The sequence below is a fragment of the Balaenoptera musculus genome, chromosome 4 (assembly GCF_009873245.2).
Source record: "Balaenoptera musculus isolate JJ_BM4_2016_0621 chromosome 4, mBalMus1.pri.v3, whole genome shotgun sequence".
Lineage (NCBI taxonomy): Eukaryota > Metazoa > Chordata > Mammalia > Artiodactyla > Balaenopteridae > Balaenoptera > Balaenoptera musculus.
This window is the reverse complement of record NC_045788.1, coordinates 78,684,848-78,711,696: the sequence shown is the minus strand read 5'-3', so window position 1 is coordinate 78,711,696 and position 26,849 is coordinate 78,684,848. Positions and strand designations below refer to the sequence as shown.

At 41.4% G+C, this 26,849-nt stretch overlaps 1 protein-coding gene across 2 annotated transcripts in view; it reads right to left on the bottom strand.

The window, feature by feature from the left end:
- GPR156 (G protein-coupled receptor 156) overlaps nt 1-18,918 on the bottom strand; it is an 88,635-nt gene extending 69,717 nt beyond the window's left edge. For both annotated transcript variants that reach the window (XM_036849544.1, XM_036849546.1), the window contains exon 1: nt 18,818-18,918. The gene's annotated coding sequence lies outside the window, so the exon portion shown is untranslated. The remainder of the gene's footprint in view (nt 1-18,817) is intronic.
- Between the last annotated feature and the right edge of the window lie 7,931 nt (nt 18,919-26,849).

Genomic DNA, 26,849 nt, shown 5'->3' with positions numbered 1-26,849 from the left:
TTACAATAGCCAGGTCATGGAAGTAACCTAAATGTCCACTGACAGACAAATGGATAAAGAATATGTGGTACATATATACAATGGAATGTTACTCAGCCATAAAAAGGAACGAAATTGGGTCATTTGTAGAGACGTGGATGGATCTAGAGACTGTCATACAGAGTTAAGTAAGTCAGAAAGAGAAAAACAAATATCGTATATTAACGCCCCTAGAAAAATGGTACAGATGAACCGGTTTGCAGGGCAGAAATAGAGACACAGATGTAGAGAACAAAGTATGGACACCAAGGGGGGAAATGGCAGGGGGTTGGTGGTGGTGTGATGAATTGGGAGATTGGGATTGACATGTATACACTAATATGTATAAAATGGATAACTAATAAGAACCTGCTGTATAAAAAATAAATAAAATAAAATTCAAAAATTCAAAAAAAATAAAAATAAAAACAAAATTAAATCAAAAAGAAAATAAGTATCTAAAAATTAGAAAGCAAGCTGAAACAAATTACTATCATCAAGTTGATGATACAACCACATAGAGAAGAATTATTTTAAGTAAAAGTAATTTGATTATACACCTGAAAGACAAAAAATAACCACAAAGAAATCTTAAATGGCATTAAGAGGGTATTGTTCCTATTTTATATAGATGGATATACATACATATACACATACATACAACTACTTATTAGATAAAGCAAATAAGTAATTATGTTTATGTCAATGGGAACTAAGAATTTCAAAGTAAGAGAAAAATATATGCATATAAAATAAAATAAGTTAAAAATCTCTCAATCATTTATTTAAATGGGAAATATCAGTATGGACTCAAAATTTTTCTTTTTCTAAAATATTCATATTTCCTAGTCTGTTAACTGAAGTTTGGAAGTAAGTACAACATAGCAACAATAAGCACTCCAAGTGCCCAGATTGTAGTCTCTAAAACCATTTTTCACTAAAAGGAATCAGGTTTCCTTAGTGAAATAGTCAATTTAAGTTATGGAGCTGGAAATATATGAGATGAAACTGGGACATTTTGTCATACTAGAGCATGAAAAATTATCAGACTACAGAGAGTACAGGATCATGTCAAAGGGATGCAGGAGTCAACAGGCGTCCACTGGTCAATGACAGGATAACTTGAGCATCAAAAAGAACAATAACTGTAATGCACTGAAACATATATGGCACATAGTAGGCATGCAATAAATGATTATTGAATAAATGAACAAAATTAGCATTGTAGGTATTAGTAAAATATTGTCAAAGGTGTGGTCTACAACACTGACTTAGTGGCTCCTCCATGAGGACAGATGGTGGAAATTTCTCTTCCTTTCAAATACCAGGAAAAGTTGTCTTTTTCTCGAACATTTTCATGTCATGAGTAGTACGTTTCTTTCTCTTTTGGCTGCTGGGAAGCTTGGAATCAAATATGTGGTGCACTTATAGCAACTGTGCAGTGTTAGGTATTTCTGGCTCGTTTTATTATCCTATGACTATTTTCCTTTTGTCTGGATTTCCTTATTCCTTCATTTTTTCAACCCAATACATGCTTTATATTAAAAGCAGAAGGGACAACTGAAGTAATATGGATGTTTCTACCCAATGTGAGCAAATAGATACATTGTTTGAAGTATCTCAGCCTCAGGTTATCCACGAAGAGGTAAGTCAGAACCACATGCAAATTAATAAAAAATGTATCTATTCAAACCACCACCAATAGCACTGACTAGACACTTACTAACGTTCCTTCTGGCACTAATATTGTCTCAAGTGTTACCTCCACATTAACTATGTTAATATAGGCAGCAGATACATGGATAATTATAAACAGCAGGGAATGTAAAATGCATTTTAATTGTTTTTGAATGCACTGTGTTATGTCCTAGTAGCAGATTTACAAACATGCTGCATATGGGTCACTTATACTAACAGTAAAATTCATGTCTATTGCCTAAGCATACACTGCTCTTTGTGGAGGCAGCAGACAAGTACACACAGGGCGGAGGGGATTAAACCTCCCCTAACCACCACCCACCACAGAGATTCTCAACACAGAAGATGGCTTACAGTTGTAAATTCTTTCTAAGAGAGGATGAGCATGAGATTAGGGTGGAAAAGTACTGCGTGTCTATGAACAAGACAGTTCAGTCAGGGAAAGTAAGTGAAGTCACAGAATATTGGAGATGGAATCAACCTCAGATATAATCAAGTCCAGTCTCCATTTTATGGGTCAAAAAACTGTTCCACAGAGGTTGGGAGGTTCAGGGATCACATGGTGAGCGTAGGAAGAGAATCTTGGTGTCCCAAGTTCAGTGCTCTTTCTATACTACTTTAAAGGTCCTTTAAAGGAAGTTATGATTGGCCTTTCACGCACTTGAAACATCTGGGGCAAAGGCCTGGGCTTGGGGAAGGGAAGATGGAGACCGTGTGTGTGTACAGGGGACTGCCGGATGGGAATGGTGACCAGCAGGAAGGCAAGTTTGATGTGAATACACAGAATGTGTGCAGGGCCAGTGGAGGCAACTGGAGAGAGCAGGGCCATAGGGGTAACAGCTCTAAGGCTGTAGTTAGAAGTTTGTGGAGGAGGTCCGAGAGAAAAAAGGAACACTGTGGAAGGGGGAAAGAGTATTCTCTTGGGAGAGTATAAGTTTTGGAACTTGTACATTTTCTCCACAACAATGTAAAGTGTACTGAATTAATCTGCTTCTCAGAACCTCAGATTTGCCTTATAAAAGAGGGAGAAATGATAAAAGTTCTCTTTTAAAGCCTCTGAAGTGCCTCCAGTTAAGTTTTCCACATACTTTCATGGTTTCTGAATAATAATCCCCAGGACCCTGGAGCAGGGCTCATGCAGGGAATCTTGATTCACTGGAGGGAAGATCAAGGGGAGGAGACACAGCTGCTCCAAATACATCCCTCTTAGGGGAGTTTAGAAGCAGAAGGGAATCACTGGGTGTCCCTTGGCAGGGGTGGGAAGAGGACAGGGTGGGGTGAAGGAGAGTGGCCTTGATTCACCACTTTAATGTGAGTTTTAGAGAAAATGAACCTTTTGGATTCTTGGGCTCTGTATGAATTCTTGGATTATCCCACCATTCTTTCCTAATCCCTGTGTTCTAAAGCCTCTCCTCTCCAGAGCTTCCCAGCGCACAGTCAGTGATTTTTTCTGCAATCTGTAGGACATTTTTGTTCAACATTACAGAAGGCCATACTCAACCTTTTAATCTGATATTACTTGTAACTTTTCTTCTACGAAACCTGACTTCTCCCTTTGCTTACAGTGTTTAAATATTTCTGGCTGCTTGGTAGAATTAAAGTGAATCAGACTGTCTATTGGAGTGGGTCCCCCACAGGATCTGAAAAACAGTGCTGTAAGCAGTAGGTTTATTGTAAACAGTAGATCAACTGAATGCAGGGCACACTTCAGGGTCCCTGGGTCAATTCAGCCTCCATCCCAGTACATGGAGTTTGGCTTCATTTCACACATCCTAGGACCATTGGGTATAATGAGTCATACTGCAATGGACAAAGCCCAGGCTGAATTTAACTCTCAGCTCCATCATTTTATATCTGTGGTGTCTTAGGTTAGTCACTTAACTTCTCCAATTCTTAGCTGTCTCCTCAGTGAAATGAGGATAATACTATCTACACCTCATAGGTTTTGTTGATGATTAAATCATATTATGTCCAGGATGCACGCACATGGAACTGATATACCAGATCGTCAATAAATATTGGCTTCTTTCATTTCCACAATAGAGAAGGGTCATCTATACAAAAGACTTGGATCATATAGCCAAGGTTATCTATCTTGTTTCTCTAAAGTTTCTAGCAGAATCCCAAGTTCTAAATCATTGTTTCTTCTAACATGAAGAGTAACGGTCTTTATATTGTATTTAAAATCATATTTTGTAAGGATAATGAATTATAGATCCCTGATGGTAGAGACCATGATCATTAATTCAATAAATGTTGACTGACCAACTATTATGGGCTGGTCACTAAGACCTAGGGATGCAGCAGGGAACAAGACGACGTGGTCTTGCTCTACCACCTAGCACACGGCCTGGTGATCAGTACATATTTGTTGAAGTGAACCCAGAGATGTTTAGAAAACATTATATAGGATAGGAGTCCTATACTCCTGGGAACAATCCTCAGGACAGTGAGATACTCCTATAACTCAGCAGAAACAGGAGATTTGATTTATAAAGGAGGGCTGGAAAATCCCCCTGACTACTGTGGGAGCATCTCCTACTTTCAGAGACCTGCCCTGATGTGTTTTGTGACCCTCTGTACTCTCAGGTATAAACTGGCACAACCACACGAACTGGGCTGTGAGCCACTACTGCCTTATAGACGGATCCTAGAGACATGTGAATATTCCACACTACTGCCAGGGACTGGAGTTGGGAATTAAACACAAAAAAACAAAAAACCCCAGCAACATACAAAAACCCTCACCAACTTCCCAGAGTTGCACTTAGGTACTATCATGCAAATTATATATGCATGATTTCCATAAAAACCAGTCACAAATGTCAATTAGTGTTCATTAATATGCAGTAAAATTCTCACTTGAAAATTATTAAGAGCCAAGAATGAATTCCACTTGGCTGCCCTCCTTTAATGAGAACTGCTGTGAAGTGCTCTGTGCTATTTCTCATCAGCGAAACAGTAAGGTGTCACGACAAAGCAAGCTTCAGGCAACAGAAGGACCAGAGAGAATGATCATTTGAAGGTTTCAGAGGCTGGTTTTGGACAGCTCAAGTTTTATGCTGCTATAGCTGAGACCTCAGTCCTGTTGGATACCCAGAACATACGCTGAGTGAATTCATTAGTCTACCTTGCCAACGGAGCCATGGTGATACTGAGTACTTCTTTAAAGGATGTTTGTGAGGGTGCCGTACAGCTAGAAAAAGGTAAATAGCACTTCGTTCCTGAGGTTCAGTCTGTTCAGGAAACAATGTTCTACTCCTCAAAAGCAGCAGAGATCCAAGGCCCTTGGAATTAATGGGACTCATTCCTGAAAAGCCTTCTGGTTAGAATTTTTATGAGTGAACTCACATGCTGTGTCTGCAAATTCCAGTTTCATCTGGACATTGGATTTCTCTGAACGGTTGTTCAGTGTTATTGTGCAACCCAAGACACTGTGTGACAGTGATTCAGGCTCTTTGAGGATAAAGAGATGGAAAATATAAGCTACTGACACTGGACTGTTCATTCTGCAGCCACTTCCTTATCAAAATGTCCTAAACTTGGCCTGAAAGGAGGGGGTACGGAATAGACTTGTCTAAGAATAGTTTAACCCAGTGGTTACCAAACTTTAGTGCACATCAAAATCACCTGGAGAGTGTCTTAAAAAATACTGATTGCAGGCCCTTTACTGCCAGAGTTTCTGATTCAGTAGGGCCTGAGAATGTGCATTTCTAGTAAGTTCCCAGCTGATGCTGCACCTGTTGATCTGAGAATCATTCCATGAGAACCTGAGTCTAGCTTAAGGAAACGTAAGGCTTTCATCAGATTGTGTGGAACCACACAATCCTTGGAATAACTTTTAACTTGTTACTCCAAGCTACTGTGATGAGGCTCATGTACACACATATAGATCAAATCACTTGAATCGTTCACTAGAAATTAATTTCAGAGAAGTACTAAGAAATTAGACACCTAGAATATACAATGGAGGAAAGACATTCTCTTCAATATGTGGTGCTGGGAAAACTGGACAGCTACATGTAAAAGAATGAAATTAGAACACTCCTTAACACCATACACAAAAATAAACTCAAAATGGATTAAAGACCTAAATGTAAGACCAGACACAATAAAATTCTTAGAGGAAAACATGGGAAGAACACTCTTTGACATAAATCACAGCAAGATCTTTTTTGACCCACCCACCTCCTAGAGTAATGGAAATAAAAACAAAAATAAACAAATGGGACCAAATGAAACTTAAAAGCATTTGCAAAGCAAAGGAAACTATAAACAACACATTAAGACAACCCTCACAATGGGAGAAAATATTTGCAAACGAATCAATGGACAAAGGATTAATCTCCAAAATATATAAGCAGCTCATGCAGTTCAATATCAGAAAAACAAACAACCCAATTAAAAAATGGGCAGAAGACCTAAATAAACATTTCTCCAAAGAAGACATACAGATGGCCAAGAGGTACATGAAAAGCTGCTCAACATCACTAATTAATTATTAGAGAAATGTAAATCAAAACTACAATGAGGTATCAACTCACACCGGTTAGAATGGGCATCATCAGAAAATCTACAAACCACAAATGCTGGAGAGGGTGTGGAGAAAAGGGAATCCTCTTGCACTGTTGGTGGGAATGTGAATTGATACAGCCACTATGGAGAACAGTATGGAGGGTATTCTGGAAAGAATATTTTGGTATGCCTCCTTTTGTTTTGTTTTGTTTTATTTCACTGACTATCAGAGACCATATGTTAAGAATACAGAAGTTCTGGATCATTTTCTCTTTCCAAAGGATATGTTTTTTACCTTCTGTTAGAGTGTTAGAATAAAACTGATTATCTTTTTTTTTTTTTTAGTTGGAAGAAAATGTTTATTTCGTAAAAAGGTATGAAGGTAGAAAACCAGTAAGAATAGGGAAAGGAGAACTTAACAAGTGGGGGATTTTTGAGGCAACTAGTAAGTGATCTGGACAAAACTTTCATAGGCAAGAGAGTTTCATATACCATAACCACTACACTGAAAGGCATCTAATAACCAGCTAATTTTATTTGTATCAGTAGTACTAAGAATAATTCTCTACACTTCCACCTTTACTAAGGAAAATTTAATCAGTGAAGACCTAGCTGGCTTTAATGTTTTCAGTGTGTCTCGAGTTATCAAAGATTAACTGTAAGAGAGTAGGATGAAGTAGAGACCTGCATTTTTGTGTTGAGAAAATATTAACCTTTAATTGTGCAACTTAATTATTGGGTATGCCTTTGCTGTTTGATTTTTGTTTATTCTTCCCTACAACATTAGCATGATGGAAGTATAATTACTTGGTCACCACTTAACAGTTCAGTTCTGTTTTTCAACATGTAACCAAGGGTACAATTAATTTAAACACTTTTAACAGTAAACAATTGTGTATATGGTAAAATAAGTTGGCTTTTTTCAAATTTAAAGGGTATAGTATCAACTGAAACTAACTCCACTCAAGAAATAATTGAGTGTCTTCTATTAAGCAGGCACAGTGCTGGTATTACATGAATATTACCTCCTACTAATCATTCTAAGAACTTTAGAAAAGACTAGTGAAACCAGAGCACTACCAGAGGACTAACTGCAACCCTTCATACCCTGTGGTCTATTTTTCTTGCTGTTACAAGTAACATGAAGTATGGCCACCTTGTAGAACCAGAGAGATAAAATCACTGTCATATGGCTAGAAAGTAGCAGATGCTATAACACGAACCCAAGGCCTTGATTCCAAGATCAACTCTTTTATACTGCCATTATGATGCCTTTATACAATTCATTAGCAGACAGTTTTCTCCACCTGGCAGTCATTTTCTTACTTTAATTTTTTATAAGGAAAACACTGTGAAGAAGCAAAGTAAAAAACTGATTTAATCCTTGGCAGTACAGTGGCAATTAAATAGCTGTTAAAAAAAAAAGTGTTTTGAGAACATGCCCAGGCTTTTTGAGAACATTTCTACTGGACACCTTTGCTCCAAGCTTATCTTCCATTCAGAGAGGGAAGGGACTGTATTTAAAAACAAGAATAGGGTGGTCCAGCGGTTAAGACTCCGTGCTCCCAATTCAGGGGGCCTGGGTTCAATCCCTGGTCCAGGAACTAGATCCTGCATGCTGCAACAAAGGGCAAGGTCATTAAATGAGTGCAGTGCAAGGACACACGGTTTGATAGGGTTAGCCTTCCACAATGTGGGTGGGCCACATCTAATCAGTTGAAGGCTTTCAGAGCAAAAAACAGAGGTTTCCTGGCGGGCTCTGGCCGAGGGGCCGGGCGAGGGGGTGGGGAGTTGTGCGAGAAGGCCACCGGGCCGCCCACCGGGGCCGCCACCCTCCCGCGTCCGCTTCCAGCTCCCTCTCCCTCTCCCCTCCGGCCTGAGCCAAAACTGATCATCTTAATCCAGTCAGTGGCTAATCTGATTGGGGACTGGATTTCAATTGTTTATAAGATCAGGTCTATTTCTGGGCTAACTCCTCAGGCATAGTCCCTCAGGAGTCCCAACCAAAAGCCTAGGGTATTCGTACTAGTCAGGGTCCTCCAGAGAAACAGAAGCAATATTTTAGATATAAATTAAAAAGAGTTATTACAAGGTTCTGGCCCACACAATTAATTATGAAGGCTGAGAAGTCCCATGATCTGTCATCCACAAGCTGGAGACACAGGAAAGCCAGTGGTGTAGTTCAAAGGCCTGAGAGCCAGAGAGCTGATAGTGTAGGTGCCAGTCTGTGTCCGAAAGCCTGAAAACCAGGAGTGCCAAGGGCAAGAGAAGATCAATGTCCCAGCTCAGTAGTCAGGCAGAGGAATTTCAACCTTCCTCTGCCTTTTTTGTTCTATGCAGGCCTTCAACAGACTGGGTGATGTCCACCCACATTGAGGAAGGCCAACTGCTTTACTTAGTTCCCTAACTCAAATGCTAATCTCTTCTAGAAACACCCCACAGATACACCCCAAAATAATGTTTAACCAGATATCTGGGCATCCTGTGGCCGACACAAATAGACACATAAAATTAACCGCTGCAGTGTTTTTCAGGCCCTTCCACTTTGGTGGGCCTAACACCCCCATTTTAATCTCCCCAGCACAGTGAGACTGTAATAGCTCTGGTTACCTTAGCTTTTTAGCACCTGCTTTCTGTTTGGCTTTCTTACCTCTTGGTCTGTGCTACCTATACATTGGTGAATGACTTATAAGGAAAATGGTTCAAACTTATTGGGCTGATTCCTCTGTGCCTCTTTTCTTTCCATGAGCATGGCCTCTTTTGTCCCGGCTCACTTAGTATCCTTGAATTCGCCCTTTTTTCCCTCCCCAGCCCTATCAGGCTGCAGAATGTTCTGCTCAGCTTCTCTGAGTCTTAGCAGCTGCTTTTTGCTTGGGTTCTTAGCTTCTCCTCACATGCTACTTAATAAATGGTAAATGTCTCGAGGAAAAATGCAACCTAGGATGTAGGGCACTCAATGAATTTCTCTTCTTTCTAAGGTCTTAGCTCTCAAGCACTGGCTGCCTTGGTAGGTCTTTTACGCCTTCAAATAGATTTTTGAAATCCAGCTTTTCTAGACGTCCCCTCTGGGAGCAATGGTCTACTACCAGGTAGACCATTATGGCCAGAAGCAGATGCTTAATGTCTTGTAATATGTTTAAGCTTAAATTATTTTTACTGTCAAGACCAAACCGTTTAAAGATAATCTTTACAGATGCAAATCACAGTGCAAACAGTATAAGACATAACTATCCTTACTATTAACTGTGAGACCAATTAAGATACATTATAGAATCCCTAAGTTGTAAGAGACAAATCTATTATAGGGATTGGTTTAACTATCATTATTACTCCATCAGTGCATACTTGAAAATAAAAGTTGACGTAAAAGTATTAACACAAAGGATGATGCTTATGCTTCAGGTTTATATACGTCCAAACTAAAGTTAAAATTTCTCCTTAGAAATTAATCACAATAACTTCTATTCTGGTTTTCATTTCTTTCTTTAGTTTTCAATCTAGGACATAAAAATCCATTTCAAAGTTACTGAGCAAAAATTGTAGCATGTGTTATAGAAGCCAACAGCAAAATGTCTGCCATAGGACTTCATAATTTTGTTCCCTCCACTTAGCTTATGTTTGCATTCTGAACACAGAATCACAACTGGGTTTGTAATATAGATTAGAGATCACAGATTTCCATAGCGTGTCCATGAACTCACAGGCCCACACAGCAGCCTTCAGCTGAGGATTTAAAAATCTCATATACTGGGCTTCCCTGGTGGCGCAGTGGTTGAGAGTCTGCCTGCCAATGCAGGGGACACGGGTTCGAGCCCTGGTCTGGGAAGATCCCACATGCCGCGGAGCAACTGGGCCCGTGAGCCACAATTACTGAGCCTGCGCGTCTGGAGCCTGTGCTCCGCAACAAGAGAGGCCGCGACAGTGAGAGGCCCGCGCACCGCGATGAAGAGTGGACCCCGCTCGCTGGAACTGGAGAAAGCCCTTGCACAGAAACGAAGACCCAACACACCCAAAAATAAATTAATTAATTAATTAAAAAAAAAAAAAAAAGGGAATCTTTAAAAAAAAAAAAAAAAAAATCTCATATACTTCTTGCTACTTTGTCAGTTCACCATTTATATTTCACTTGTTCATACTCACCAGCTTCCCTTAATGCTTCTCTGATATTTTCTCCAGCCCTAGCGTGGTGAGGAATCCCACTCCTCTCCAGCATTATGGGCTAGACTGAATTTTTACATGCAAACAAGAGCAGAACTAAAAATGAAAGCCAAGTAGTCCTGGGAAGCTCACTACCAATACCAGGTTGAGTAACATCATTTGTTTAAAAATGTTCGCATCTGTTGCTTGGCACTGATCCTTAAGCTCCAAGACCCCTACCTTCTCAACTAATTATCCTCATGTCAAGTAATCAATTTTAGTTGATTGACTATATACTCATAAAAACCCCCAAATCCCAAATCCCTCCAAAGAGAGGGAGAAGACCGGGATGGAATCAAAGAACTTTTCTCAATCCAACTATTAAGGAAAGGACATAACAAAAACATTAGCAGATATGGCATTGTGAGAAAGCATTGTAACAGCCTATTCTCTCTGAAAGCGGCCCCCTCCCCACTGATCATGCTGCCCCTGCCACAGATGAAGACCACGTATAATTCCTCAGCATGGAATAAATGAGCAAGGGGAATTGTAAACAGTCTGGCCAACCAGAAGCAATAGAGACACAATGCAACCAAGACACTGCAGACCCTGCTCCCCACTGAGCTGATATAATCCACGCTTGGCAAGGATGAGTTCTCACTGCAGGGCTCTCCTGCCTAAATACACAGGCTCCCCTGGAGAAAGGCGATGGGAGAGGGGAGAGCAAGACAAAAGGAGGGAGGGAAACAACTGCTGTAGGGGAAACCCACAGTGAGCAGTAAAATTGTGTGTGTTCCCTTTGACCCAGAAATGCCAATTTGGGGGATTTTCCTATGGAAATAAAAACCAAAGTGTAAGGATAAATGTAGAACGTTTACTGTGGCATAGTTTGTCGTGTAAAAAAACAAAACAAAAAAACAGTGGAGGAAAACGCAGAATATCTATCAATACAAAAATAATGGGAAAAATTATGGAAATTTTCTGCAAAGGAATATTATAAATAAATAAATAAATAAAGGAATATAATAAATAAAATGAAACAGAATAACTTGTATTATATGATCCCATTTACATATGAAATAGAAAATAGCTCTACCTATGTTTGTTTGAAAGTAGAAAAGGGGTGAAGAAGTGGTTTTGTCAGGAACATGGAAAGGAAAGTAGGTGGAGATTAGTAACATTTTCTTTCTATACTGCTATTTACTAGACTTGTTATAATGAGTGTGTATTACTTTCATAATTTAAAAAAGTAATAAATTAAAACTATAAAAAGGATTTATAAAAAAAAAAAAAGGATTTATTGAGACTGTATTATTACAAGTAATGCCAGACCCCAGAGTTCAGTGGGGTGTATGGTTCTCTGGCATTTGCTTTAAATTGATCCTGGTGGGTAAAGGTAGACAGCAACTTCTGCTCCCGGAGACAGGCCTCACCACGTGTCCCTCAGTAGAAGCCAATTAAAGCACAGACTCGACAGTGCCTCTGGAAAAGGCCAGTGGTTGTGAAATGAAAACTACATCTACCTCTCCAAAGGCTCAGCCGCAGAGCTTCCCAAGGGGTTGCCTGAGCCAGTGAGCAGCAGGCAGAGGCGTGGATGAGAATAGAACAGGCTTTTGTCTGGGAAAATCCCACTACTCCAACTACAGACACCTTTTGTTGGCCCCTGTTCCATATTCCAGAGATGAGATGCACAAGGCTGGCCTGGCCGCTGCAGGAATAAATATTAAACTCTGTGGGAAAGATGCTGCCGCCCAGGTTTGAAGTGTTCTGTGTTAGCACCTTGGTGGACATCTGTAAGCCAGTTGTGGGACTTCCAATTGTCACCCACAGGATTGCATTAAGGCCTTGGAGGTGTGACACTTGGCTTAGTGTTTGCAATTTGGTTTCATGCTAATAGAAGCTTCCAGATCCTTGGGGCGGGGGGCAGGAGATATATGATATTCAATAATGAACAAAAAAATATGCAGAAGCTAGCAGCCTGAAAAGAATTAACTTTTTTGTTCATTCATCTTCCAACATTTTTTTTCTATTCTTGTACAATTCTGCTATCCTCCATCTATGCCTCTTCTTCTTTCTCCCTACTAAGCCCCTTAAAAGATTTTTTTACTTAATGTTTTGCTGATTATCATAGAAATCCATACTTATAATAGCAATCACGGAAAATAGGGATAAGTTTAAAAAAAAGAAAAGTAATCATTTATAATCCCACTGCTGGTAATATTTTAGAATAGTTTCTTCTTATCTTTATACTTACTTTATAAAGTCAGTCTGCATGTGTGTATCTTTGCAAGTACAGCTGAAATGTCTCACATACATAACTAATATTATGCATGAATATGAGAGAATGTGATGGAAGTGCGAAGGGGGTTTGGACAGTGTATTACTGCTGGGATCTGCAGGGTGGTGGTGTGGCTATGTGTTCTGGTGTGTCAAGCCTGTATTAATATTCCTCAAACTGACTGAGAGCAGCCTCATGTCTCCGCCCTTCTTTTCTCCTCACAGCTGCCTTGGAAGTCAGCAATATTTGCACATAAAGATTCCCATGGGTGGTTATTTGATGTTCTTTCATCCAGTCTTTCATTTGCAGATAACTGGGTACCTAGGACCCCAGCAGGTCACTACTCTCTTCCCTTTCCTGTCTCCTGCCATCATCTTTTCTGCTTCCTCTTCACTCCAATCTCCCGGGTTTATCTAAACAGCAACCAAAAGCAGGCAACCATCACCAGCCAGGGCACAACACAGAATCACTGAAATGTCCATTTGGAAAAGGCACTCAGTTAAGGATGCACCCTTTTCACCTGTTCAGAGGAAATACTACAGCTAATGTGGCCCTTGCAAGATTCCACTTCATGCAAAAATCAGGAATTTCTTAAATTAGAACCAAGAAGGACGTTGTTGGTCCGGAGTCTTGCCATTTCCCTAGTTAAGACTTTCGCTTCTGCCTCCTCTCCCAAGGACTCCCCAGTTACCCTTGGAAAATCAGGATGGTGAGGTGACAGTGCTGATTGATAGTCTGACATTGCAGCATAGGCAGACAGCAATGGGAAGGCCCAGAGAATTCTTTCTTGAGTGTTCCCAATGTCACTCTAGAACAGGTACCCACAGCAGCAAGAGAGCAGTTCCAAATAGCAAGGCCCTGGGCAGAATCATGAAGTTTCTCTAAGAGGTCCTCCCATGCCTTTTTCTGTCCTCACACCAAGAAATCGCTTCTCCCCATCAGAACTCCAGAGCTCTCCGGCTAATCTACACATATGCAAAGTTCCTCACCACAGCACTGAAGACTGACTATCCCCAGACCATCACGTCTACAATTATCTCTTCCTTATCACAAACACCATAAAGTGGAGATGACCGAGAGGTTTCACACCCCTCCTAACCTCCTTATTTTTATTATGGATTAAAAATAAACATCCTGAGGCACTTTTGAATAGGAATCTGTGATCTGACGGGAGAACACATGTGGAAGGTGACCGAGCAGTCCTGTCTATAGCTTGTCAATCTGCATGGCCTCAACCCTCTATTGCCAGTTGCCTCTCTAGTCACAGTCCAGGAACCGGGTTGAAGCAGGCCTGAATCTTGCAGAGATGGTCTGCCGGCCTCATCGCTTGGTCCTCTGTTGCTTGGCAACCCAGCCTGAAGCATACTCACCCAGATTTAGGTTCAGGTGATAAAGGGGTACTTAGACCCTCTCAATTCCCTCCCACTGAGGCAAAGTGGCCATGAAAGAGATCAGAGGATGCAGCATACAGCCTATGAATTCAGTTTGACTTGGAGCATTCTGAGTATTTGTGTGATGGGTGAGATCTGTTTCTGGTTAATCCCAGGAGTATATTGAATGAATCTGACCTCCTCTTGTTTACATCCCTTAGAGTAGATTGTACAAAGTCTCTAGACTGGATTGGACACAGGAGAATATTCTGGAAGTGCCTTGGACATAAACAGACCTCAAAGCCTTGCTTGGGCTGGAGGCACTGCCCAAGAATTGCTCAAAATCTGACCCAATCAAGAGTTACATGGCTCCCTACAACAAACAGACTAAAGTCCAGGCTCCTGTGTCCTTTACAATTGGCCTTTAGCTCTCCTGCTTTACCTCTTACTGCAAACCTGCCCTGACCCTCCCTGACCCCCGTCTTCACCTCACTCAAAGCCACACCAGCACTTTGGCCCTGACTCAAATGTCTGCTTAAGTTACTCTGTCTGTCTGGAAATGCCCTTCCACACCACAGCTGCCAGTCAGAGAGCCACACCTCCTTCAAAACTTGACTCAAAAGGCACTTCTTCCTTGGATGAAAATAACAATTCCTCCTGAAATAGCTAGTTCTCTCCCCCGGCCCCCCCACCCCTGGAAACGCTGGCTAGCCTCCACTCCTTCTCCCATATTTTCATAGCAGGTGTGATAATTATAGCACTCAGCACAGCTGTCTTATACAGGCCTTGTCTACACTGCTGTCAAAGGAACTGTGTCTTTTAAAGGCTGATTTCTTTATTCTTCTATTTGGAACGAATGCATTCCATCTTAATTAATCCCTCCTCACGCTGACAAGCTCTTTTCCACCATCCCCTCTGGACTCACACCCTCAGGGGCACTCCATTAACAGGCCCTGCTTTTCCCAAGTCATTGTTGTCAGTCTTTCTCCCGATCCAGATACTATTAATGCTCATTCTTCTGAAGGCTCATTCTCCCCCATCCCTAGAAAGCAGGGTGGGTTCAGTATTACCAATGTTCTCTGGCCGTATCATCTATCTCTGTCCGAGTAGCTCATGATTATGACAAGTGTCTCCAAAAGAACACCTTGAGAAGTCTAGATGGAAATCAATGCCCCATGGAAACACATAAATATTTTATCAGGCTCTGAACAAGACTCTTACTCATAAATATTTAAACCCCTCGAGAACAGAATGCTCAATGGCTAATTAGAGTCAACTTGTACTGGGATGGGGAGCTGAGAGGAGGAGGTGAATACAACAGCAATGGCGGCAGGCATTCTACAGTCTCTTTTAAGGATCTAGAAACGCTGAAAGTGCACCCGAGGGCTCCCCAGTTTGCCTGCGCACTCCTTTTCTAAGTGCTTTCCCTCTGCAGTGGAAGTCAGCGCCCAGTGGGGCTGTCTAGGAAGGGCACTGTTGGGCTGCAGGCCGGCTGCCACATCGGTCATAGCCACCATAACCTTGCCATACTTCTCTCAGCACTGGTGGCACAAAGGTTTTCAAAGAAGTACACAGAAGCCAAAATGAGGCAGACTCTATAAGAATGTTCATGGCAGCTTTATTCAAAATAGCTCCAAACTGGAAACAACCCAAGTGTCCATCAATAAGAGAATGGATAAATAGAAGGTAGATATTCATATTGTGGAATACTATCTTGAAATAAAAAGAAATAAACAACTTTTATACTCAACCACATGGCTGAATCTCACGGACATTGTGCCAAGCAAAAAGAAGCCAGACACAAAAGTACATACTGTGTGAATGCACTTATATGTTCAGGAACCAGCAAGACTAATCTATGGTAACAGAAATCATAACAAAAGTTGCTTCTGGGGGGTGGGAGTAACTAGAAAGGGGCAAGGGGGAAATTTCTAGGATTGAAATTTTTTATATCTTGTTTGGGATAAGGGTTTGTCAAAACTAGCCCAGCTTCTAACACAGGATTCAGCTTCAAAGCACTGTGGAGATAAGAGTGGCCACTGATCTCCAGGATCACCATTTACCTATAAAATATTGATTAACCTGAATTACTTACAAGGACTTCTAATATTTTACCAAGGATTTTGTAACCCTTATGGGAGGCAATGTCTTGCCTGTGTCATTTAATTATCTAATTAATTCAACAATTATTTATTAATTGCCTACAATATGCCAAACAGGAACATAGCCATGAATAAAACAAAAAATTTCTTGTCCTTACTGAAGCTTACATTTGAGTGGGGGATATATGGATGATTAATAAAGAAACAGATATATTATTTAATGCTGGGTAATGGTAAGTACAGTGAAGAAAGCTAAAGCAGGGTCAGAGGACAGGGAGTGAAAAAGTGCGGTTTTGGATCAGGTGGTCGAGGAAGACCTGATGGAGGAGGTCACATTTGAAAAGAGCCCTGAATGAACTGAGGAAAGAAGCACTGCAAGTATTTGAGGGAAGAGTGTTCAGGCAAAGAAAAGCAAGGAAGACAGTAAAGTGAGGGGAGAGTGACAGAATATAAGGGCAAAGAGGCCAGATTACATAGGGCTTTGCTAAATCCTGGTAGAGAGTTGGATTTTATTCCAAGTGTGAGGGATTTTATTCCATTGGAGGGTGAGCAGGGGAGTGAGATCATCCAACTGATGTTTTAAGAATGGGAAAAAGGAAGCAATGAAGAGATGTGCCTAGGATTCTTAGGGAAGAGTCAGAAGAATAAGATCCTCCCCCCACCCCGAAATGTCAATATCTTTCACTCATCTATTTCTTAACCACATTCTGATTCGAGTTCTGTACGTCTGAAATTTTTCACAATAAAATGCTGGAGAAAAAAAAGAGAGGTAGGAACTTGGATCCTTTATCAGGCAAAACTCATCAGTAACTAAAGGTAAGTGTTATGGTTCTCAATGCCCTTCTGCAAAATAAAGGCTCTGATTTTTAACTAAATGTGGAACATTCTTTTCAACTTTCAAATCCACCTTCTGGGCCCAAGTCAGTCCACGTTCCATTGTCTCTGTGGAAAGGCAGAGCCTCAGTGCTTCTTTCTTCTCTCTCCCCCTGCCCTCACTTACTCTCTGAAAACCTACAAGGGAGTTGAAAGAAATACAAATTTGGGAAAAGGAGGGACTTTTCAGAGAAGTTCTATACTCCCCCAACTCCATCTGGAAATGCCCTTATGGTCAAACAACAAAAAAGGAAATAGTAAAACCCTCAGCAGGAAACAAACTGTTAAGCACCTATTGTCCTCCCCAGAGAATCTCTTTCCCTCCATCATTACCCTCCCACTCTTTTGAGAGCCTTCTAGGCTGGAAGTCTAGGCTGGAAGTCTAGGCTGGAAGTTGCTTCACCCCACCCACCCTGAGTCTCCCCTAGGCCACAACTCTGCTTTCACTAGACTTGGAAGTTCTCTATCCCCAGGGCACCATAACTCTGCCTCTGCCAAGCTCAATGCTAGCCTTTACTGGGGAACAGGGAAAAGCTAAAAGCTGGAGGCGGAAGAGAAAGGGAAATACAGGGAGCACTCCAGAGACAGTGGTGGCCCTGAAGTGGAATTAGGTTGGCAAAATGGGGACCAGAGAGCCACCAGTCCCCTCCCAAGAGATCCCTAACTCAAGCAAAGCCTGCCAAGGCATTTTCTTCTCCAGACTCAAACTGCCTTACACTATGTACAACCACTTCCTCAGCCATTTATCTCCATTTATTTAGCCATTTATGCATTTGCTCCAACTGCAGCAGGGGAAGAAGCTACTGTTTTGCAAGCCTGGCTGCTACCCAGCCTGCAGGGAGGCCTTCTATGCTGCATTTAGCCATTGGTGGAGAAAAATTAGTTTTCCTTTGCAGGCTTTGCTGCCTCATATCAACAAATTTTCCAGCTTTTAATCCCCACCTGAAAATCTTTCACTTAGGGGTGCAATAATTTAATGTTGCCCTCCATATCCTGGTTAAAGGACTACACCAGCAAAGACATTTCATTATAGGCTAGGACATAATTTGCCTATTACTCATGCACGCATGTACCTAGGAAACCAACAAAGGGAAGAGTAAGAGAGCAAGCAATGACGTCTCTCCCCCACAGATTCCTATTCGAAAATGTTAACAACTCAATTCTAAAGAAAAACCTCACGGTTCATATTCCGCAGCGTAGCACGTATAACTAGACATACACCACTCAAGTTCTAACAAGTGGCCTCTAGTTTCGGAGAGAGCTACAAGGATGCTGCAGCTCCCGGGCGACTCTCCTCTGCCCAGAACAAGGCAGTTCGACAGACCGCAGTGCAATAAAACTTTCTCTGTTCAGGACCTCACAGTGCCCGGGAGGGAGTCCACCCTATCCGCCACCCGGCACCCTGGGGTGCACGTGCCCCCCCCACCCCCTCCGCCACCAGGCAGGTTTGGGGACAAGCTCGGTGAGGAGGCTCTGGGAGGTCTACACGCTGTTCCCGGATCCCTCCGTTTCAGCAGACCATCGCTCGTATAACAAAACGGAACAGCCGCAGCCCCTCTTCCCGACAAATACCAGTAACCCTCCTCTTCTCAGGAAGCTGCCACGGGCATCCCTGGTCAGTGACCCCGGCTGGCCTCCAATTTCTAAGATAGTTTCATTACCGTTTCCAAAGAAGCTGCCCAGATTCTGGAGAGGAGAGAACGCCCTTCCCCCCTTTCCCCTTTTTACTTTAGAATTTAAGTGTTTGATGTTTTGTGGATATATCGTGTCCACAGAGAGGTCCTGCAAACTCCCGAATTTGGGTTCCTCCAGGGCGCGCTGCTCACCTCACCAGGTCCCGGACCGCCGAGGAGCGCCAAGCCCGCGGCCGGCTGCGGGACGCCCGCGGTGCCCGGGTATCTCGCGGGTTCGCGGGGCCGGAAGGGACGGGGAGGGGCGGGGGCAGCACCGCAGGGCGCCGCGCCCATCTCCGAGCCAGGAGCCGGGAGGCGGGCGCGGAGGCGGCGGGACGGCGGCGCGACGGCGGCGCGAGGCTCTGAGATCTGCACAGGGCGCGATGTGCCTTCGGGGCAGCCCCTGGCCGGCTGGGGCGGGGCCGGGCCTCCTGCCCCTCCCCTGGCACCGCCCCGCGCGCCGCGCCGGACCCGGGGCTCTGCCCGGGAGGGGGGGTCGGCCCCGTACGGCCCCGTACGGCCCCGTACGGCCCCGTACTACTTGGGGCCACGCGGACCCGTGCGCCGCGCCCCGCTCCGCGTGAGCTGGGCTTCCCCCGGGGACTCCGCGGCGGACCGGGGAGGAGGACGCTCAGGCTCTGTTTCCCAGGAGCAGGAATTACGTCCGAGATTTTATCCAGGACTCTTCCCAGATCTCTCATTCGATACAGCCAGGCCCTTTCATTTGGAACATGCGGACAGTGAGCGTAACCAATTTGATCCTCCTCCTTGGGGGCTGCTTTAGTTAAGAAGGCACGTGGGTTTATCTTCTCCTTAGGGCAGCTGACTTAAGAGACCAGAACCAGGGCTTCACTTCTGTGGTTCAGATTGAGGATTTGTCCTTCCCATCTCTGTGGGGCTTTTATTTTTCCTCAGAATTTCTCCTTGCTTTTAGCCCATTATTCTCACCATATTCTGCAAGATATTGGAATTTTTCTCCCAACGTGGTTCCCACCTTCAATCCCAGTGTTCTTTTTCTCAAATTGAAGTATCCCCAAGCCCTCAGTTGGCCAGGCGCAGAAGGTTTTCCATCTTCCACCAAGGCCTGCCCTATTTACCTCAGAAAAGTTTCTGGAACCTTTCCCCTCCTCTGCATCCCCATATTGCTGCTCTTGTTAGATTTTGATTACCTTGGCCCGAATCATTTTAAGTTTCCTTGCCTCCTGCCTCTCCCCACTCCCAAAACAGAACTAAGAATGTTGCTCTCCTGACAAAATAAGCAAAACAAAGCTCCCCTCCCCTGCCACAGACCTGCAGTAAACCCCCTCTGCAATTGGAATACAGTCCAAACTACTTTCACAATTGGAAACCAGCTTACCTTTCCAACCTTCCGTCCACTCAGCACCTGTGTTCCAGTTATACTGAGTTGCACCAATTGCCATTCTTTGAATATACCCTGGTTGTTTAATGCCCCTGTGTGTTTTGGTCACTCTGTTTCCTTATCCTGGATTTCTCTGTATCCCCTTCTTTACCTGTTGAATTGCTCCCAAGCCTTCAAGATCCAACTGCCTTCTCCTTTAACGAAGTTCTTCCAGATCTTCCCAGTCAGATCTGGGAGATCAAATAGTGTCCCTTTCCCAGCACTCTGTGCTTCTGTTACAGCACTCACTAAGTTGGTCTGTATGTTACAGCTGGCTGTGTCTTCTTTTCTCCCCACTGTCAGAGCTTGCAAGGCAGAAGGTGTTTCTGACTCAACTTCATCCCCCATGGCGACTGGCCACACACGTTTTAAAATAAATAACCATTCTTTGGTTGTATATAAACTGTGCTTATTGTAAAAATTCAAATACTTAAATGTATAAGGAAGGAAATTAACCCCCAACACACTGAAGTAACCACTGTTAATGTTTTGATGATCCTATTTTCATGAATATCTTTATGCACATGTCCCTCCACCACATATGCACAAATGGAATGATTTCATGTATGCTATGTTTAGGACACCCTCTGTTTTAGTTTTCTCCTTTCTTACCTGACTCTCCCCTCACTACTCTCCCTCATTCTCAACTATTTAAAATGTTAAGCATGCTGGGCTTCCCTGGTGGCGCAGTGGTTGAGAATCTGCCTGCTTATGCAGGGGACACGGGTTCGAGGCCTGGTCTGGGAAGATCCCACATGCCGCGGAGCAACTAGGCCCGTGAGCCACAACTACTGAGCCTGCGCGTCTGGAGCCTGTGCTCCGCAACAAGAAAGGCCGCGACAGTGAGAGGCCCGCGCACCGCGATGAAGAGTGGCCCCCACTTGCCGCAACTAGAGAAAGCCCTCGCACAGAAACGAAGACCCAACACAGCCAAAAATAAATAAATAAATTAATTAATTAATTAAAAAAAAAGTTAAGCATGCTAATATAACCATATATATTGATATCTATCTATATATGTATTTTACAAAGTGAGTAATTATAGTGTAAACATTTCTCTGCTTCTTGCTTTTCTCATTAAACAATGTTATAAAAATCCTTCCAGTTCAACTGGTATAGCTCTGATTCGTTCTTTTATTTTAGAGGCTGCATAATGTTCCACAGTATGGATGTACCAAAATTTATTCAAGTTTCCCTATTCATGACATTCAAATTCTTTTAAAAAAAATTGTCACTGCCACCAACATTTCAATAAACATCCTTATGTGTATATCCAAATGCCCTGGTACTTTAATTTCTGAGGGACTGATTCCCAGGTATGAGATTGGTCTATTTAAAATGTTAATAGATTGCCTTCTTAAAGACTGTAACAATGTACTTTGCATAATTTATCCATTCTGGTAAGTGAATAGTGATAATTTGTTGTTCCTTTAATTTTTATTTCACTGACTACTAGTGAAGCTGTTCATGTTTTCTCTTTCTTTCCCCTTTTGGATTTTCTGTTCTGTAAATTGCTTAATCATATACTTAGTTCATTTTTCTTTTTGAGTTACTGGTCTTTTTCTTTTCAGAGTATAAGAATTTCTTGTATATTATAGATAGTAATCCTATATATGTTGTATGTTAATATGTTGTATGTTTTGCAAGTATTGTACTTTCCCCAATCTCTCATTTATCTTTTAACTTTGTTTGGAATTTAAAAACCAACTACAACTAATTCCAGTTGGTGTCAAGTTAATATCACATGCCTTATAATGAGTCAACATAGCAGTTAGGAAACTAAAATAGATTTTGCAGTTTCAGACTTCCTTGGGAAACCAATCTTCTATTTCAGTATTTTAAAAATTTGACATACCATCCTACTCTGTAATCCCATACTCAGTCACTATTAATCACATTGCCCCATTCACAAATATACTTCTGTTTATAGTATAATATAAATTTGCTATATATTATTATCTGGCAGAGTCACATTAAATAGACCATTTTGATTCATTAAAATTCTGGTCAACAAAATGTTAACTCATTTAGTGGTCATCACTTATTTATTTATTTTTGTCCAAACCTACTTATTTGGGAAAATGCCTCCCATGTAATTCTAGAGGTCTGCCAATCTTGCAACCCCACTCTTTTGAACATAATAGTGGGCATGACCCACACTAGAACAGATAGACTCTATGTCCCAGGAATTTGAATCTTGAATTTTAGATTGACACTCTCTTAAAATGACTGTCCTTAATCCCAGCCACTAAAATCCTCAGATCTGCCTTGTTTCTTTCGATTGTATGTATTCAGTTGTTTTCTTAGTGGGTGCCCTGGCATTGTAGTTAACATCTGTACTTAAAATAATCTAATTTGGAGTAAGACCAACTTAATTTCAATAGCATACAAACTTTTGCTCCAGTATAGCTCCATTCCCACTTTTGTGATATTATTTTCACACAAATATTTGTATCCTTTTTGTACTATAAGCTCATCAACACAGTTTTAAAATTAATTACTTTTTCATGCAGTTTATTTAAAACTCAAATAGGAAAAGAGAGTTACAAACAAAAATATATTTATACCATCTTTTGTATTTATTTGTGTAGTATGTTTACCAGTGCTCTTTATTTCTCCATGTGGATTTGAGCTACTGTCTAGTGTCTTTTTATTATAGCTTGAAGGACTTCCTTTAGCATTTGTTGAGGGCAGGTCTGCTAACCACAAATTCTTTCAGTTTTTGTTTTCTTGGAATGATTGAATTTCTCCTTCACTTTTAAGGACAGTTTTGCTGGATATAGAATTTTTGGTTGACAGTTTTTTCCTTTTATTACTTTGAATATGTTATCCCACTTCCTTCTGGTCTCCATAGTTTCTGATGAAAAGTCAGCTCTTAATTTTATTGAGGATCCCTTGGATGTGAAGAGCCATTTTTCTCTTTCTGCTTTAAAGATTCTATCTTTGGTTTTCTAAAGTTTGACTATGATGTGTCCAGGTATGGATCTCTTTGTGTTTATCGTACTTACAGTGTGTTGATCCTCTTGGATGTGTAGGTTAATTCTTTTCATCAAATTTGGGAAGTTTTAAGCCATCATTTCTTCAAATATTGTTTTTGCCCTTTTTCTCCCTCTCCTCTCCTTCTGGGACTCCCACTATGCTTATGTTGGTACATTTGATGGTGTCGCACAAGTCTTTGAGGCTTTCTTCATTTTTCTCTTTTCTTCTTTCTGTTCTTCAGATTGCATTATCTCAAGTGACTTATCTTCAAGTGTGCTGACTCTTTCTTCTACCTATTAAATCTGCTGTTAAGCCTCTCTAATTTGTTATTTCAGTGGTAATTTTCAACTTCAGAATTTCAACTTGGTTCTTTTATTTTAATAACTTCTGTCTCCTTATTGATATTCTAGATTTTGTGAGACATCATCCTCATTCTTTTTTTTAAATCTTTATGTGTGATTTCTTTTAATTCTTTGAACATATTTATAATAGCTGACTTAAAAACTTTGTCTAGTAAATCCAAAATGGATTAAAGTTAGCACTGGAACTCTGACCAAGTTAAGCCCCTAAAGGTCCCCCTTCCTGTCATTCATGCTAATCCTTCTTAAGAAAAAGATACCCTCCATACTTCACCCTCTTGGCTCCTCATCTTGACTCCCTTTTAATTTTGTTCCACAAGGAATTTAAAATAAGGTCCCAGAATTTTTACCTTGAAATTGATTTGAAAGCCACCAGAATTTCCAGGCTTCCCACACTTTAACCAGCTGGTAGCATCAAGAATTAAGACTCAGCATCCAGCTCAGTTCCCTAAGATGCTCCCTGCCTGACCTCAAATTGACCTCCAAGGGTTGGCTCCAATTTGCACTACCATGTAGAGGGCTGTGGCTGGTTTGTGAATGGTACATTCTAAAAATGGACTATTATCAGAATGGCATGCATACTTTTGTTATTATTTTTTCAACAACTACCTATCAAGTGTAGGAGATAACAGCCTCTCCCTTTCCATAATTTCTTGCCTTGGTCCAAAACATAGTTCTGCTTTCTCAGAAGTGTTAAGGAGAAAGTGTCAATCCTTTGTTCTTTCACCTCCCACTTGTTTCTTACGGGACATACAATGATTTGTGTGATTGTTATTTTAGAAAAAGGATCATTGCATTTACATAGCCAAGTCCTTCCTTGACTTTCTGTGCAATGATCCTGCTCACAGGAGGTATACGTTCTTCTTCATATGGTAGACTAGCTAGAACAGACCCTGCTTCTTTAGATGGCCTATGTTTGTACAAGTTCTGCCTGTGCTTGGGTGGTTCAGTTCAGTTTGGGAGGAAGGAGTGTGAAACACATTTTGACATCTAATCCAGGCTGTGTTCTCCAATCTAACATTACCATAAAAAGCTGATATTTGGGGCCTCCCTGGTGGTGCAGTGGTTGAGAGTCTGCCTGCCAATGCAGGGGACACGGGTTCGAGCCCTGGTCTGGGAGGATCCCACATGCCGCGTAGCGGCTGGGCCCGTGAGCCACAATTACTGAGCTTGCGCATCTGGAGCCTGTGCTCCGCAGCAAGAGAGGCTGCGATAATGAGAGGCCCGCGCGCCGCGATGAGGAGTGGCCCCCACTTGCCGCAACTAGAGAAAGCCCTCGCACAGAAATGAAGACCCAACACAGCCATAGATGGATAAATAAATAAATAAAATTTAAAAAAAAAAAAAAAAAAAAAAAAAAAGCTGATATTTGGGGAATTTCCTGGCGGTCCAGTGGTTAGGGCTCCACACATTCACTGCCAAGGGCCTGGGTTTGATCTCTGAGAAACTAAGATCCCACAAGCTGCACAGCACAGCCAAAAAAAAAAAGAGAAAAAGCTGATATTTGGATTATAGTCTGATTCCTGGATTTGTATTTCTATTTTTCAGAACTCAGAGGCAAAAGGATATGATTATCCTTCTAGCACTCCAGTTATTGGTGTTCATTTTGTGCAATATATTGCTAGGAGCTATGAGGAATTCAAAGGATTATGTACATGGTCCCTGCCCTTTAAGAAATTTGTAGTTTTGTAGTACTGTAGATATAAGACATAAACAAATAATAACAATTCAAATGAGAATATCATCATAAAATATTTTGGAATCATTTTCTGGTTTAAGGTTTTGTGATAGGTACTAAGGATACAGATATGTTATGGTTTCTGCTTTCAGAGACCAAACAGAGCAATCTTCACAGAGAAAAGGGAACTTGACCTCATTTAAGAAGGATAAGATTTCAAAGGGCAGAGATGGGAGAAGATATTCCAGGTAGAGGAAATAACATGAGCACGAACTCAGAGGCAGGAATCAAGGCAAGCAGTCCATTTTTGTTAGAACTGGAGGGATCTTTGAGGAAAGCAATGGAAGATAACTAGACAGGTAATTGGAACTAGATTGTGTGGTTTCTTGATTTCTGGCCTAATCAGAGCATTAGAGCCTAATGGTTAAGTGTCAGTGGCTCCGGGTAGAAAAAAAGGCTCCCAATAGAGGCTAAATATCTTAAGAGGAGGAAGATGTCCCCCAAATAAATACTTTCCTCTACAATTTACTCGGTACACAGTTATAGAATATCAAAACTGGCAATGACTTTAGAAATATGCTAGTTCAACATTCTCATTTTTAAAATGAATAAAGAAGCTCAGAGAGATGAAGTAAATATTCATACCTAAAAAACTTAAAGATGATGCTGTGAGAAATCTATCCCAAGAAATAAAAGCAGCAACAGCATCATTATTGAAAAAGAAGGGCAGATGCTCCCCAGAATTCCAATAACACAACAGGTAAGAACTGTTTCAGGAACACAACTTGAATAATTTCCTATAAAACAAGTGGGAAGATTTCTGGTCCTTTCATTTGTGGATACTGGTCTTGTGTGAACCAGAGGGACTGAGTCACAGTAATTAGTAGATTATTTTTAGTTGTTTTTTTTTTCATGTTATAGTCATGCCCCTAAATGACTCTTAGGTTAACTTTTCAATCTCCAGTAAGCCTTTAAAAGGTAATAGACATCTTTTGTTGGTGCTTGCTGGGATGATGGGAGGCCATTGGAAAGGGTTGCCATTATGAGTCTTAGCAGGGAACCTGTCTCCTAGGCCTTACTTGTCAGACAGTCAGTTCTGTGGAACAGGCAGGAACAAGATACAGAGAGGAACACCTGTGGGAAACAGAAGTAAACACTATATTAAGAATAATTAAATTAATAAAATGGACATTCTGCAAACTACTTTTGTCACCAAATGTTTACTGCACTGTGGCCCCACATAGCCAGAGGGAGAGTTTTAATGAGCATGAGACTCCTTGAAACTAGATGTCCAGAAACCAACACAGTTGACGCAAGCTGCCAGTCCTTTGAGGTTGAGGAGCTTTCTGGTTGTCCAGCACTTCTTGGGGATAGAAGTTGAGAAGGGCTCATCTTTAGTGCTCTTAGGCAAATGTCTTTTTTGCTTTTTTAAAAAACAAATTTATTAATTCACATAACATACAATTTACCCATTTAAACTTTACAGTTCAGTAGTTTTTAGTATATCCACAAATACGTACAACCATCATCATAGTCAATTTTAGAATGATTTTATTACCTCAGAAAGAAACCCTAGATGATGAGAATGAAATGTAGAATTACTATATGATCCAGCAATTGCAATTCTGTGTATTTGCCCAAATGAATTGAAAGCAGGAACTCGAACAGATATTTGTATATTCATGTTCATAGTAGCATTATTCACATGAGGCAAAAGGTGGAAGCAACCTAAATGTCCATCAGCAGATGAATGGATAAACAAAATATTGT